Here is a 14,798-nt window from a genome sequence, read left to right on the forward strand (position 1 = left end):
AGGAATCTCTTAAGTCTTAGTGGGCTGTGGACTTCTCTGTGAGGGGATATCATGATTGTTATTCAATGTAGGGGGGTGTTCAGCCCATGGTGGGAGGCATCATTTCCTGGGCAGGACTTCCTGCGATGTAGCAGAAGTGTAACCAAGTATGAGCCAGAAGAGGCCATGAGTGAGCCGTCAGCCATATCTCTCCTTGTTTACTGCTTCAGATTCCCACTTGAGTTTCTTCCCAAATATTCGTCAGTGATGCACTGTAACCAACAGCTGAAATCAACCCTCTCTTCTGCTAAGTTGCATTTAATAGGATTGTTTTATTGCAGCAACAGAAAAGAAACTAGGATGTGCCTCTAAATAAAACACAGAGAGAATGAAGGTAGAAAGAGAAAAAAAAAAAAAAACAGTAGAGAATCATGAGACAATATCAAATGACATCATAACTTAATATGTACGTAATGAGAACAGCAAAGAAAAAGGTTACCTTTATGTGGCAGGAAGGAAAGAAAATACGATTCAAGATGGCAAAAGGCTAAAATTTTTTCAAGTTTGCTGAATACTCCAACCGACAGATCAGAGACACTCGAGGGACCCCAAGCACAGAAACCAAGAGGGTCCATACATGGTGGCATGTCATCATCAAATCTGGGATCAAGAGAGCACAGTAAAAGTACCTAACAGAAACAAAGAAAATGCACTACATCCCAAGAAACAAACATCAACTAGGGGCATATTTCTTTCTAGGGAAAAAAAAAAAGTAAATAAAAACACAATGAAGTGAGATCTTGATCCTAGCTAGGTTTATGTCAACTTGACACAAACCAAGTCATTTGGGAAGATGAAGAAAGCTTAATTGAGAAAATGCCCTACCAGACTGGTTGCTGAGAAAGCCTGTAGTGCATTTTCTTGTTTGATAATTGATACTGTAGGGCCTGGCCCACTGATGATGGTGTTCTCCCTATCAGTGACCTTACAGAAGCCACGGGGAACAAGCCAGTAAGTGGTATTTCTCCATCGCCTTTGTGTTATGTCCTGACTCCAGGTGTCTGCCATGACTTCCTTTGATGGTGAGCTATGATATGGAACTATAAACTGAAATAAACTCTTTCCCCAAAGTTGCTTTTAGTTATGGTATTTCCTAGTAATAGAAACGCTCACCAAAAACAGTCTTTAAGAAAAGAATTGTTGATGCAGAATTCTATTCTTTAGAAAAAACAGAAAAAAACAAACAAAAGCCAAACTAATCATCAGCAAGCTCAAACTGCAAGAAATATTGGAGGGAGTTCCCCAGGCGGACTGAAATGTATAATATATGTAAATATAGATGTGTACAGACCAAAGAAGAGATCCATAAGTGATATATGCATGGATAACCCTGTAAAAGTCTTTATTTTAAACAAGCAATGTAATGCATTTGGGGGCCTGTAGCATTAAGAGCAGTAAAATTTATTATCATAAAATCCATAGGGTATGAAACAGAAGTAGATTTCCATAAGGAAGGGTATATCACTTAGAAACAGATTGTGATAAATGCCTTTTTCAGCTAACACGTTCCAGAAGTAACAATTGCAATACCTAAAGTAAACGTTTTTTTAAAGATACTCATAGTGACACAGTCACGCTAAATAGCATAGTCATGCCACTGTAGCATTGTCTTTTCTGCGTGTGCTGAGAATATTTGATATCTTTATCATTTTAATCATACATCATTATTAACTAAATTCGTTACACTGACATTGGTCTCTAGAACCAATTGAAATGATGTAGCTCTGACCAAGGTCTTCCAACTTCTCCAATACATGTCTCCAAATAACAACCCGTTCACTGTGTCGGAGTTCTCCTATAGGCTCTATATAGGTGAAATCATGTAGTGTCTGTCTTTCTCTGTCAGTCTTCTTTTATTGTGTATAGGTTCACCTTGGGGCAGCTGTGCCATCTTGATAGTAAGGTATATAAATCTCATCCAGGGACTTCCATCTCAGGAGCAGCCAAGTCTAGTTATAGAAGTATTAGACCACAAGTTTACCTCAGTAGTATGAAGCCCATAGCAGCCTGAGCTTCATTCTTTCTGTAGTGGAGTGCTTGTCATGGAAGGTTATTGTCTTAGATGTGATATAAGCTGACAGTGTTCAAGACCACAAATGTGGCATAGAAATTAGCAGCTGACAACATCCATGAAGATTCTACAGGAGTGACCTCTAATGACGAAATAGCAGAAGTGACTGCATGTCTGAGAGAATAAGAAGCTTGGTCAGAATTCTGGATAGAAAGACATACTGCTATTTTAGGAAAACAGTAAAAAAAAAAAAAAAAAAAAACCCTAAAATCCAAACCTCACAGCCTCATGCCACTGCATGCCAAGTATCTAGTGCTTACAGAAGACCATGACTTCACTAAAAGTCAAGTAAGGTTTCATAAATTCAAGAGATATTGATTGGCATAGAAAAATTCCCAGACATAGAATTTCAAACAGTTATTTCAAAGAAATACAAAGAGCTTGAAGAAAACACAGAGAAAAATCTCAGCACTCCAACAGAGAAACTTAAAGAGAAGCAGAGAATTTTAAAAAATCAAGCAGAAATTTTTGAGATGGTGAAAACAGTAAAGTTAAAAAATGACATCTTACCCAGTTGTGAACACTGCAAGCTATAATAATTGCTGGCCTGGCAAGATATGCCCACTGGCACAATAGTGGCACAAGCATCATGGGAATAACCAACTACTTTTTTGTTTAACTTAAATCATATTCCACAAGATGAAACCTATACCTGGTACTATTACCATGCCAAGAACATGTAACTAGACAGACCCTAGACCTCGGGAGACAATCAACTAGTATCTACTAAGTGAGCACTGTATTAAACCAACTCTTAATGATTTATCACTATACCCATAAATTAATAGATCCCTCAACCCTTTTCAGAGAAGGTTTATTTGCAGTATATGGTGATTATCTCAGAGACCTACAACTGATCAAAATAAGGGACTGCAGAATTCTCAGCCATAAATAGGATGTCTATATCATACTTCCTCCTCCTCCTTCTCCTCCTCTTCCTCCTCCTCCTCAAGCTGAGGGATAATTGGTGAAGATGGGGTAGAAAAAGAGTAAGAGCCAGAGATGGTGGATGCTTACAAGGAAACAGTTTTTCTGGACACAGCAGCGCAGATGCACATACGAGTGCACAGTAGCCGTGACAACATCCACAAGACTCATGCAAGTTCCAACCAGACCAAATCCTAGCATGGAGAAGAAAGGTGGTCATGAAGCCCCACTCCTGGGTGAGGAGTTATGGCAATTGACAGCTTCTGGGGGAAGGAAGTTAGTTTTTCTTACATGTGTAGCCACTAGTACATTGATCACACTCCATATATTATCACAATACAAGATTTGAATGGCACAAATTGGACTAGAAGGCTTTTAAAAATGGAGGGACACGAAGTTGCAAGTATAGGGAAAGAGGCCATAGCTCTGAAAGGAGCTGGGAGGCGAATATCATCAGTAAACACTGTGAAATTATCATAGAAATAATAAATGTTCTAAAATGCAATAGAAGGAAGGAATGGATAGTGAACTAGATTAACCAGAAGAAAGAACTGAAAATCATTAGGGACAATTTAAAAAAACAAAGAAGAAAAAGGTTGGGACCTTTTAAACTGTATTAAGAGAGCAAGTGCTCAGATTACTCATTTGTGAGGGACCTTAAAATGCCAAAGAGCTAAAAATATTATTACCTACCAAGCTCTCAAAAACACCTTGATGAAAACCCCCAAACCCATAAAAGTGCATAAATGCCTAGGTACATAGATGTCCTCTGACCTCACTGGTCAGACTTAACCCAATCAAGTGATCTCAAAGAGAAAGGACAAGAAGAAGGCGCTGAAGGTTGCCCAGGGGCTGGAGGAAAGCAAATAACACAGAAGGGAGTTTTAGTTCACATTTAGCAAACATTTCACAAGTCAGGAGCAAATGACAGTTCTGAAAAGTCCCCTTCTTGTGTCTTCAGTTTCTGTTGCCTACGAATCCTTTAGCTCTTGCTACACCAAGACATCCTCAAGCACCATTTTCAGAACCCCAGAACACACAGATGCCACACTCTTATGTGGTCCTTTGTATCCCTTAGTGGTTTTTGTTATAACATGAAAATGTACTTGTGCAGAGATGTCTCAAAACTTCATGCTGTGCCTCTTGCATCAACTTACTGTTGAGTATATTTGCAATGGTACTGGGCACGGTATTATACAGTAGGTTAAAGAAGAACTGGTGTGGCGAGCAAGATGCTTGCATATCGTCCCCGTCCCTGTGTGTCCGAGAATATGTTCCTCTCCATATTACTTTACCAGCCTTAAAATCAGGATCATGAGACTTTATTAATATGCTGTACAAAGACTAAGTAAGTCAACTGTGATATTTGCAGCTATACAAAGAAATCGAACTCCAAGATCTACTGTAAGGAGTCAGCCCTTTAATAAGGAGGCTATGAAACTCAAAATTTATAGTCAGAAAACTGGTGACCAAGAAGAACTGTTTGCGGTTACATTCTGATGCTGAAGGAGCATGTCACAGGCCAACTCTCAGGCAGTGGCTGACCCCTAACACTCAGCTTCTCCGCTCTCCTTGGGGGTTCACTTGGCTGGATGAAAGCCACACACATTGGGGAGCACTATCTGCTCAGTCTACTAACCCACAGGTTATTATTATAAACACCATCGCCAACATATCTAGAAAAGAGTTAAACTAAACGTCTGGTCACTCCATGAGCTAGGCCTTAAGGAATTTATCATCTTTCATACTGTATTTGGCACATATGGAAGGCAGGTATCATATAAGACTTACCTAAGCATACAGAGCTAGCACTCACTGGAAGACTAGAAATAAAGATAGAGGGAACAGACAGTAAGCACTTTAAAGCTAATTCAATAAATAAATAGAAATTCTGTTAAAAAATAAAAAGATCTGAAAAGAAAAAAGCCACAAGGGAATATTGTATCCAGAAAAATCTATCCTTTGGGGAAAAAAAAAAGAATAAAGACACTCCTGGACAAATAGAAGCTAGAGAACATACCCCCACAACATCTGTCTTTAAAGAAGCGTTAAGAGTTCTTTACACTCAAAAAAAAAAAAAATATATATATATATATACATATATATATATATAAATGACTAAGCAGAGAATACAACAAGGCCTAAAACAGTAATTATAGAGACAAATTCAAAATGTGCTCATGCTATAAATATGTTATAAACTATTTCTATTTTTAGCATGAGGACTACAGTAATTTAAAATAATAACTGTATTGATATGTTACGAAATGGGAAATATACAAAGATGTAAAATGAACCATCAAAATTTTAAGATGTTCAATATATATATATCTCCTTTTATTTTCATTCTTTCATCAATTTCACATCACAGAATTAAAAGAAAGAACCTTCCTCTTGGAGGAGTTTGACCTAGAGTGAACCCAAACTTGAACTCTCCACTTCTCTCCCTGTCTCTTCCACCTGCCTGTGGTTGTGCATCTGCCTTGCCTGTGTCTGGTCCCAGTCTGACCTGCGTGTGCCCCTAACAAAGGCTTTGTCCTGTGCTAACTTGACATCACAGAAAGCGTGGTGTGGGAATGCTTTTCTACAGAGATTTTAAAAATACAGTTTTTCAAGAAAAACAGTTACTTTACTGACCCAGAACAGAATTATGAACTAGGCACAGGTGCTAGCAACCTATATCCATATGTTACTCTCAACACATAAGGAGATATTTCTTTTTTATAAGGTTGCTTTCAATTGGTTTGCTGTTCTTAGAAAATTATTACCATATCATTATATATATTACTCTGGACCAAGGGCATGGAAGAATATATAACTGAAGATGAAAGCTATGCATTTAGCTTAGGTTGTAGAAGTGGGTTATATAGGCAATCCAGGATGCGGTAAAGTTGGTTATACTGCTTGTTTGTTTGTTTTTTTAAATGCAGGTTAAACTTAAGCAGGCTGAGTAGAACACCAGGTTAAATATATGTAAATGGTGGGAAGGTCTATTAATAAATTGGTTGAAAGTCTGGGCACATGTTCAGCCTCTTTGAAGGCAAGAAATATATGAAAGAAATGTATCGACACAGTTTTTTCTTTTTTCTGTTCTCATATTTATGTTAAGTATCTATTATTTAAAAATAGCTTATTATAACCAAATAAGTTTTATGGCCACCAAAATGTCTATAATAAACAAACACCTCAAAAGAAGTACACGATTAGAGTACATTACATAATCATCGAAAATAGATCTGTAAGAGGGGGAAAATAGGACAACAAAACAAAACTAGGAAGCAAGTTACAAAGTGGTACTAATATAAATAGAAGAAAATCTACAACTAAAAGACAAGGTGACTTAATAACTTTGAGGGGTTATTTTTGTTGTTATTTTTTAAGACTCAACTGTGTACTGTTCACAAGAAACTCAGTTCATTGCTAAAGACTTATAGAAATTGAATGCCATGAGATGGGACAAAATATTCTAGGCAAATGGAACTCAAGAAAACAGTAGTTGTATCTTAGATGCTCTTCATTCTATGATAAAATAGCCCAATGCTTGCATCTTAAGAAGAAATGGGTTTATTCTGGACACAGTTCAAGAGTTGAGTCTACTGTGGAGAGGAAATAAAATGACAGGAGCTTGAAGAGGGTGGCCACACCATATCCCACAGGCACAAGTAGGGAAGGATGAATACATCCTTCTGCTCAGTATAGACTTTCTCTATTTTACATGATTCAACATCCTTTGCCTAGGATTTAGTTGCCTGGACATAATTAGGATGAGTCTTCACACATTAATCAACATAATCAAGATAATTCTACATAGATACCCCCGGGGGCCTATCTCCCAGATGGTTCTAGACCCTGTTTAACTGACAAGGAATATTAATCATCACAAGTGGCAAATTCATATAAGATAAAGTATACCTTAATCAAAATCCATAAAGGATATGTGGTATTATATCATGGAAAAGGGATTGAATTAGCAAGAAGAAATTATTCTAATTATATAGTCAGTTCCCCAACCCAGAAGCACCCTGATAAATGAAATGAACGTAAAGAGACCTAAAAGGGGAAGAGATCCCATTGAAGGAAGAGATGGATACTGCAATGCTTCATTTACAGAAATGGACAAATAATAGAGAAAAGAAATTATTAAAAAAAAAGATGAGCAGCAGTATTAACTTGTATCCTAGACCAAAGGAACTTAGCCAACACCTACAGAGCAGAGTAGCACCCATCATCCTTCTGGCACATATCATATTGTCATTATAGATCATATGATGGACCATGATACAAACCAATAAATACAAACAAATTGAAATTATATTGCCTTTCCAGAAAACAATGCAATGAAAGTAGTTATCAATACTAAAACAAACAAACCTTTCAGAGGCATGTGGAAATGAAGCAATATTCTTTTGAATATCTAAAGGATAAATTTATTAGAATTAAAATCTAAAAAGCATACTGAAATGAATGTAACTGGAGATATAACATTCCAAAGTCCATGGAAAACAGCAAAAGGTACTAAAAAGACTACAGAAATCAATGCATAAATCTAGCTTCAGGAAATCACCAAACTGCTGATTGCCTCCTCTTTAGTAAGTATAAAATAAGAGCAAAGAAAACACATGAGAAGTGATTAGTCTTAAATGAAAAGAGAAAATAAAGATAAATGCAAAAAGAAAGTGAGGCAAAGATGAAAATACAGAAAAGAGAACTCAAGCTGGGGCCAATGGCACAGGCCTGCAATCCCAGCCGCTACAAAGGTTGAAACAGAAAGGTTACAAATTCAAGGTCTTTCTGTGTTACAGAATGATTTCAATGCTTACCTGGTTGATGTCAGTGAGATCAGACTCAAAACAAACAAACAACAACAACAACAAACGGTTGATCAAAATCAACAATCAATAAAAAAAGGGTTGATAAGGTAAGCCTAATACAATGCAACATTCCATAGTATGTGCCCAATATGAAAAACACTCACAGTGCGCTCTCTCTCCCTCTGTCTGTCTCTATCTCTCTCTTTCTCTCTTACACATACACACACACACTGCACACACGCATGCACACACACGCGTGTGCATACACACCCCAAAACAAGACCCCAGAATTTTAACAAAAGGGAAGTGAGCAGATAATTCTTAACCTGACTAAGAAAAAGAGGAAAGACTAGTGAGTTTAAGCAAAGTGAAAGATCTCTGCATAAATTGAAAAACACTTATGGAATAAACTGATGTGGACATTACAAAAAAAAAGAAAGATATCTCGGGCCCTGGAATGGAAAATCCATGCATTCATTTTGGTCCTTATCATATACATCAGTGACATTCTTCTAAACTAAAGATTTATCTTTATCATTTTAAATCAGTGTGTGTGTGTGTGTGTGTGTGTGTGTGTGTGTGTGTGTGTGTGTGTGTGTCTGTACATGTGAGTTCGGGTGGCCACAGAGTCCAGAAAAGGATGTTAGAGGCTAGAATTAGAGATCATTTTGAGACACCCAATATGAACTAGTGAACTTGGGTCCTGTAGAAGATCAACAGGTGCTCATAGCCTCTGGACCATCTCAACAACAACGACAAAACACACTGAGAAAATTATAAAGACAAATCCAGAACAAATTTCCAAAGCCATTTTGAGGAAAAAATAAAAAGATAAAGAAGAAGACATTATTACATTTTCTGACATCAGCTCAAAGAAAACAAAGAAAAGGACATGAAAGTTGGGAGAGAGAGGTGGTGGGAGGAATTTAAAAGAAGGTAAGGAGTGATGTGGTGTGAATATGGTGTGATTATGATGTGGTGTGAATATGGTGTGAATATGATGTGGTGTGAATATGGTGTGAATATGATGTGGTGTGAATATGGTAGTATTTCATTACAGACATGTACAGAACTCAAAATGAAAATCATTTTAAAAATAAAAACACCACAGGAAAAAAATAATAGCACATTGTTGGCATAAAATAGTATGTAAGCTTACACTTATATACCAACAGAATTGGGTAACTTAATAAATAGCCCTGAAGTAAGCCCACATAGCAGTAACCAACTGATATCCAAAAAAGGTGTTAAGAACACCTATTGGAGAAAATGCCATCTTTTCAGCAAACGCTGCTGACCAAATTGAATATCCACATGCAAATAAGAACCCGTATTTACTAACATTTACAAAACTCACCTTAACAGCTTAAGAACTGGAAAGCTCGCTATAGCTAGAAGACAGGGAGAGAGCTGTAGACATGGGGCTGTGCGGAGGTGCATTTGAGAAGACTTCAAAAAGAATCAAAAGCAAAAATAAACTAACAGGATTGCATTAAACTAGAAGTCTCAAACACATCAGAGGAAGCAATAAAGCAAACACAGCAGAGGGTGAAGAGGAGACCTACAGGGTGGGAGAAAAATGAAAAGATACATCCACGAGGAGGTGGCATCCTAAACGTATGAAGAGCTTTGAGGAGTCAACAGTTACAAGCATTAGATAGCTGGATGAGAAAATGGGCAAGAGACATAAATCGAGGTTTCTCAAAGGAGATTTATAAATGATTAGTGGGTGTGTGAAAAACGCAAAGGGACTGGAGGGGTGGCTCAGTGGATAAGAGCACTTGCTATTATATACATACATATATACATATATACACACACACACACATATATATATACACACACATATACATATATATACACACATATACATATATATACACACACATATATACATATATATACACACACACATATATATGCACACACATATATACATATACACACACATATACATATATACACACACATATATATATACATATATATGCACATATATATATACACACACATATACATATATATACACACACATATATATACATATATATATATACACACATATACATATATATACACACACATATATATACATATATATATATACACACACATATACATATATATACACACACATATATATACATATATATGTATTTCATTTATTCACTCTACATCCCGATTGAGGTCCCCTTCCTCCTCTCCTCCCGGTCCCACCCTTGCTCCCTCTTCCCCCCTTTCCCCTTCTCCTAGTCCTCAGAAAAGGGGAGCTCTTCTCCCCTGCCATCTGACCCTGGCCTATCATGTCTCATCTGGACTGGGAACCAAGTGTGGTTCTCAGCACACCCATCAGGCAGCTACAACCACCTTTAACTCCACTTCCACCCTATTATCTCCACCAGATATGCTTCCCTTTTATGTATTATGGCACACACACACACACACACACACACACACATACACACACACACATACACACACACACACATACACACACACATACACACACACACACACACACACACACATACACACACAGGGCTTACACTCAAACAGAAATATACACAAATAAAAAATAAACCTTTTGAGAAAACTACTCAAGATATGTTATCATTAGAAAAATAAAAAAACAAAACCACAATGGGATATTGTTTCACCCTTGTAACACAGGCTGTTATTAAAAAGACTAAAGATATGGAGTCCTGGTGAGGATATGGAATAAAGAGTGTGGACTCTGAGTTGCCATCACAGATGAGCAAGTAGGTCCAGTGTGGTAATGGACAGTGAGGTGACTGCAGAGGATGTGCTGCTGGAACATCACATTTCTGTGATAAATTACCTGACACAAATAACCTAAGATGGAAATATATTTATTTTATCTCATAGTCTCTGAGGTTTCAGTTCATAGGCTTTAGATACAAAATTTGGGTTCGTGATGAGGCAAAGATATCAAGGTGGTGGAGCATGTGGCAGAGGTTGCTTACCGGGGCTCTGGCAGAGCCTTCAAATGCATAGCCCAGTGTCCCACCACCTACAGATATATTTCAAATTCCAAAATTCCCAAAAAGTTGCTAAATATTGCAACTAGCCAGAACAAAATGTGTAACACATGATTTTATAGGAACAGTTCAGATTCAAGACCTGAGACGGTGTTATTATACTGAACAGTTCAAACGTGTAAATGTGCTTTCTTAAATACTAAATGATTGGGGAGATGTGTAGTGTTAGCCTGACTTAGATTTTATGTAATATATACATGCACAGACCACTCTATCATTATATATATAATTTTATATTTACATATCAGTTCAAAAGTAATTTAGGTTGAGATTTTTAAACATATGAATTTCCTTCTGATTTAGCTAATTAATTACTCATGAATGTGTAAAAATTTCCATACACCTTTGAATTTTCCCCTTGTTATTGATATCAAATTTCATAGAATTGTGGTCCCAAGAACTATTTAATGTATTTCAATATTGTAAGTTTTGCTTGGATGTTTTCTTTCTCACCAGATATGTGCTTTGTCCTGTATAAAGATCCACATGCACTTGAGAAATATGTATGATGTACTGCTGCTGTAAGATAGAATATTCTAGATGTCTGGTTGCCCAGTCGTCTTCAAGTGTATCTTGCATTTAATGTGTCCACATTGATTTTCCTTCTAAGTGATGTATTCATTGTGGAGAACGGGCTGTTGAAGTCTCCAAGTACTATTAATTCACTGATGTTGAGGTTATCAATGGCCAACGTTGACAGGGAACTTTGCAGAAAGATCCATAAGGGACCATGCTAGTGCTTGCCACCTGATAAAGTTCCTACACCACCCATGCTTTTCCTTCTAGTAGCTGTCAATAGATGTTTGAGAAACAGCAGTCTTCTATGTGATCCTTTCTATGTGTATACTCTCTATATTTACCTCTACTCTGTTGGTAAAGTTTTGAACTGGGCTTTTGATATGTCTCTGATCTGAATTTGTTGGCAGAGAGCTGAATAATTGGATTGTAGGAGAGCAAAAGTTGATATTCCCTGCCATATAATCTTGCTGATATCAATCTCCAGACCATTCAATTATAGAGTGCACACCCTTCAGCAATGAAATAAATACAGCATATGACAAATAAGCCTATAAGAAAAGAGAAATGAATCACATTTAATCAATTCAAAAGAAGGCATAAGAAAGGGGAAAAGGGGAAAAGAACACACATTAGTCACCAGGAAACAAACAGGAAGACAGTAGCTTTAAACCTGGCTGCATCAGCAGTCACAGTAAAGAAATATCAGAAGTCATCATCTTTGAGAAAAAGTTCAGCTCCAAAGAAATACCAAAGAAATACACAAGAAACAATCCTTAGATATAAAGACAAATGACATTGACAGTGAGCAGGCACCAAATGTATGTGACTGTATCACAGATCAAGAGGAAGCTGGAAAATGAACAGGTGCTTGATCTTAAAAGGGGATCACCCTGTAACTGGACCCCAATGCCCATATGAGACATTAGAAACTAACAAAGACACACTCCAGGGCCAAGAGTTTCCTCTTTAGGGATTTTGGGCTAGTAGAGTCCCAAAGACCCTCACACCCTGTGGACTGTTACCAATTGTGGCATTTTTTAATGAAAATGGTCCTCATAAGTTCATACAATTGAATACTTGTGCCCCAGCTGGTACAAATGTTTGGGGAATTGAAAGGAGTGGCCTTGTTGGAGGTCTACCACTGAGGGCAGGTGTTGATATTTTACAAATGCCTACACCATTCCAGTGCCCCCTTCTGCCTCATGCTTGCGGATCAGATAATAAGGTCTCAGCTACTGTTTCAGCACTATGCCTGTCTGCTTGCTGTCCTGCTCCTTGCTATAAAAGTCACGCACTCATCTTCTGCAGCAGTAAGGACCAAATAAGTCTTTCTTCCGTAAGGAACCTTGGTCATGGTGTCTTATCATAGCAATAGAAAATTAACTACACTATAGGTATACTATTGACACCAATACTATTCAGAACTTGATAGTAAGACACTATTGCTGAAGATACTACATACTCACATCATAAAAAATGGAAAAACCAAGCTGGTACTGACCTGGAAGCTTCATCTCTACAGGATAGTATAGTCCTCATAGATCTGGAGACACTATGCAAACTACTGGAAGACGAAAGTAGCCATCAATCATATGCAGCTGTGAATCCTGCAAGCTACAATAATTATAAGCCTGGCAAGACATGCCTACTGGTGCAATAGTGGCATGAACATCGTGGGAGTAATCAATAACCTTCTGGAGTAATCAATAACTTCCTGATTGGATTTAAAGCCCATTTCAGAAGATGAAATCCATAGCTGGCACCATTATTGGACCAAGAACCTATGGATAGAGAGATCATGGCCCCTAAAGGAAAGCCTACTACCCTTTGCTGCTACATATACACAGTATTAAACTGACCCCTAATGATTATAGTTATACCCACAGATTAGTGCATTTATCAAACATCATTCTGTTTTTCATCGACAGCGATTAACACAGGGACTCACAGCTAATCAGGGTTCAGAGAATAAGAGCTCCAGAGTGCTGAGCTCTGAACGTAGTGATCACTGAAGAACAGGGGATAGAAAGAGGGTAAGCTACGAAGGCAGTGGGTGAATCCGAGGACACACTTTTTTCTGTACACAGCAGGGCAGCTTCACACATGGAGCTCACATATAAGGCAGGTGCAACAGCACACAGGAAGCCTGGGGAAGCCCAAACCACAGCACATCCTAAGATAGATAAAGGAATCAGGCACACGATCCCAACACAACCTCCAACCTGTGGAGCTATTGGCAATTGTTAGCTGCTGGAAGAGAGACAGTCAATTTTTTTTTTCATGAAGGTTATAGCCCCAGGTAAGTCAAACATACTTCAATGGAAGACCTTCCAAGTATATTTGGGCAGCATAAATTGATATTGAGGAACTTTAAAAAAAATAAAAAGGACACAAAGTTTGGTAGAAGAGGAAGGGTTAGGTCTGAGAAGAAGAGTTGGAGGAAAGGGTTGAATAGCACTGAACACATTGTACGAAACACACAAGAAAATTAATACAAATTTTAAAGTGAGGCATTTTTAAGCATAAAATACTTCCAAGAGTAAAAGAAATGTCATTTTATGGCCTTTCAAATATATACCACCATCCTGGAAGTCTATATAGTAGGGTATTAGTTTTCTGTTGCTGTGATAAAATACCACAATTAAACAAACAAACCTTAAGGAATAATTATTTTGGATTATCATTGCAGAGGGATGGTGGGGAAGACAGGAGCCAGAAGCTAAGAAGTCATATTTTAACGATGCATAGGAACTAGAGAAAGAAAGCACAAGAAGTGGGTTGAGAGTATAAATCTTCAAAATCTAACCCTAGTGTTGAGTTTCCTCCAACAAGGCTATACCTCCTGAAGGTCCCATAGCCTCTCCAAACAAAGTCCAAAGGAGGTGTTCAAATACAGGACCCTATTGGGGACATTTCTCTTCCAAACTACAACAACCAGTAACAGGATCGTAGTATCCACCAAGCTTATTAAGTGAGTCTCAGGCTGGGGTTGTAACCAGGTGGCTAGAAGGTTTGCCAAGCATGCACAAGTCCTGGGTTCCATCCCCAGCACCACAAAAATTCAGGTGTGATCTTTGAATAGAAAATCACCTTCATGGCTACATAGACATGAGAATCTGTCTTAAATAAATAAAAAATAAACTGACTCCTAAGACAAACAAGCCATTTACAATAACAGCTGGAGATTTTTGTTTTCTTCTCTAAGTCGATAAATCATTGAATCAGAAAATCAGTCCACATAGAGACTTCTGAGCTGAAGAGATACCTTAGCACTTAACAACAACAACAACAACATTTAAGAGTCAAATTTTTACTTACATAACTGCATTTGAGTCACTCATGTTCCTAGAAGTAGTCCCCAACAACCTCACT

Source organism: Acomys russatus, chromosome 25, assembly GCF_903995435.1.
Source record: "Acomys russatus chromosome 25, mAcoRus1.1, whole genome shotgun sequence".
NCBI lineage: Eukaryota > Metazoa > Chordata > Mammalia > Rodentia > Muridae > Acomys > Acomys russatus.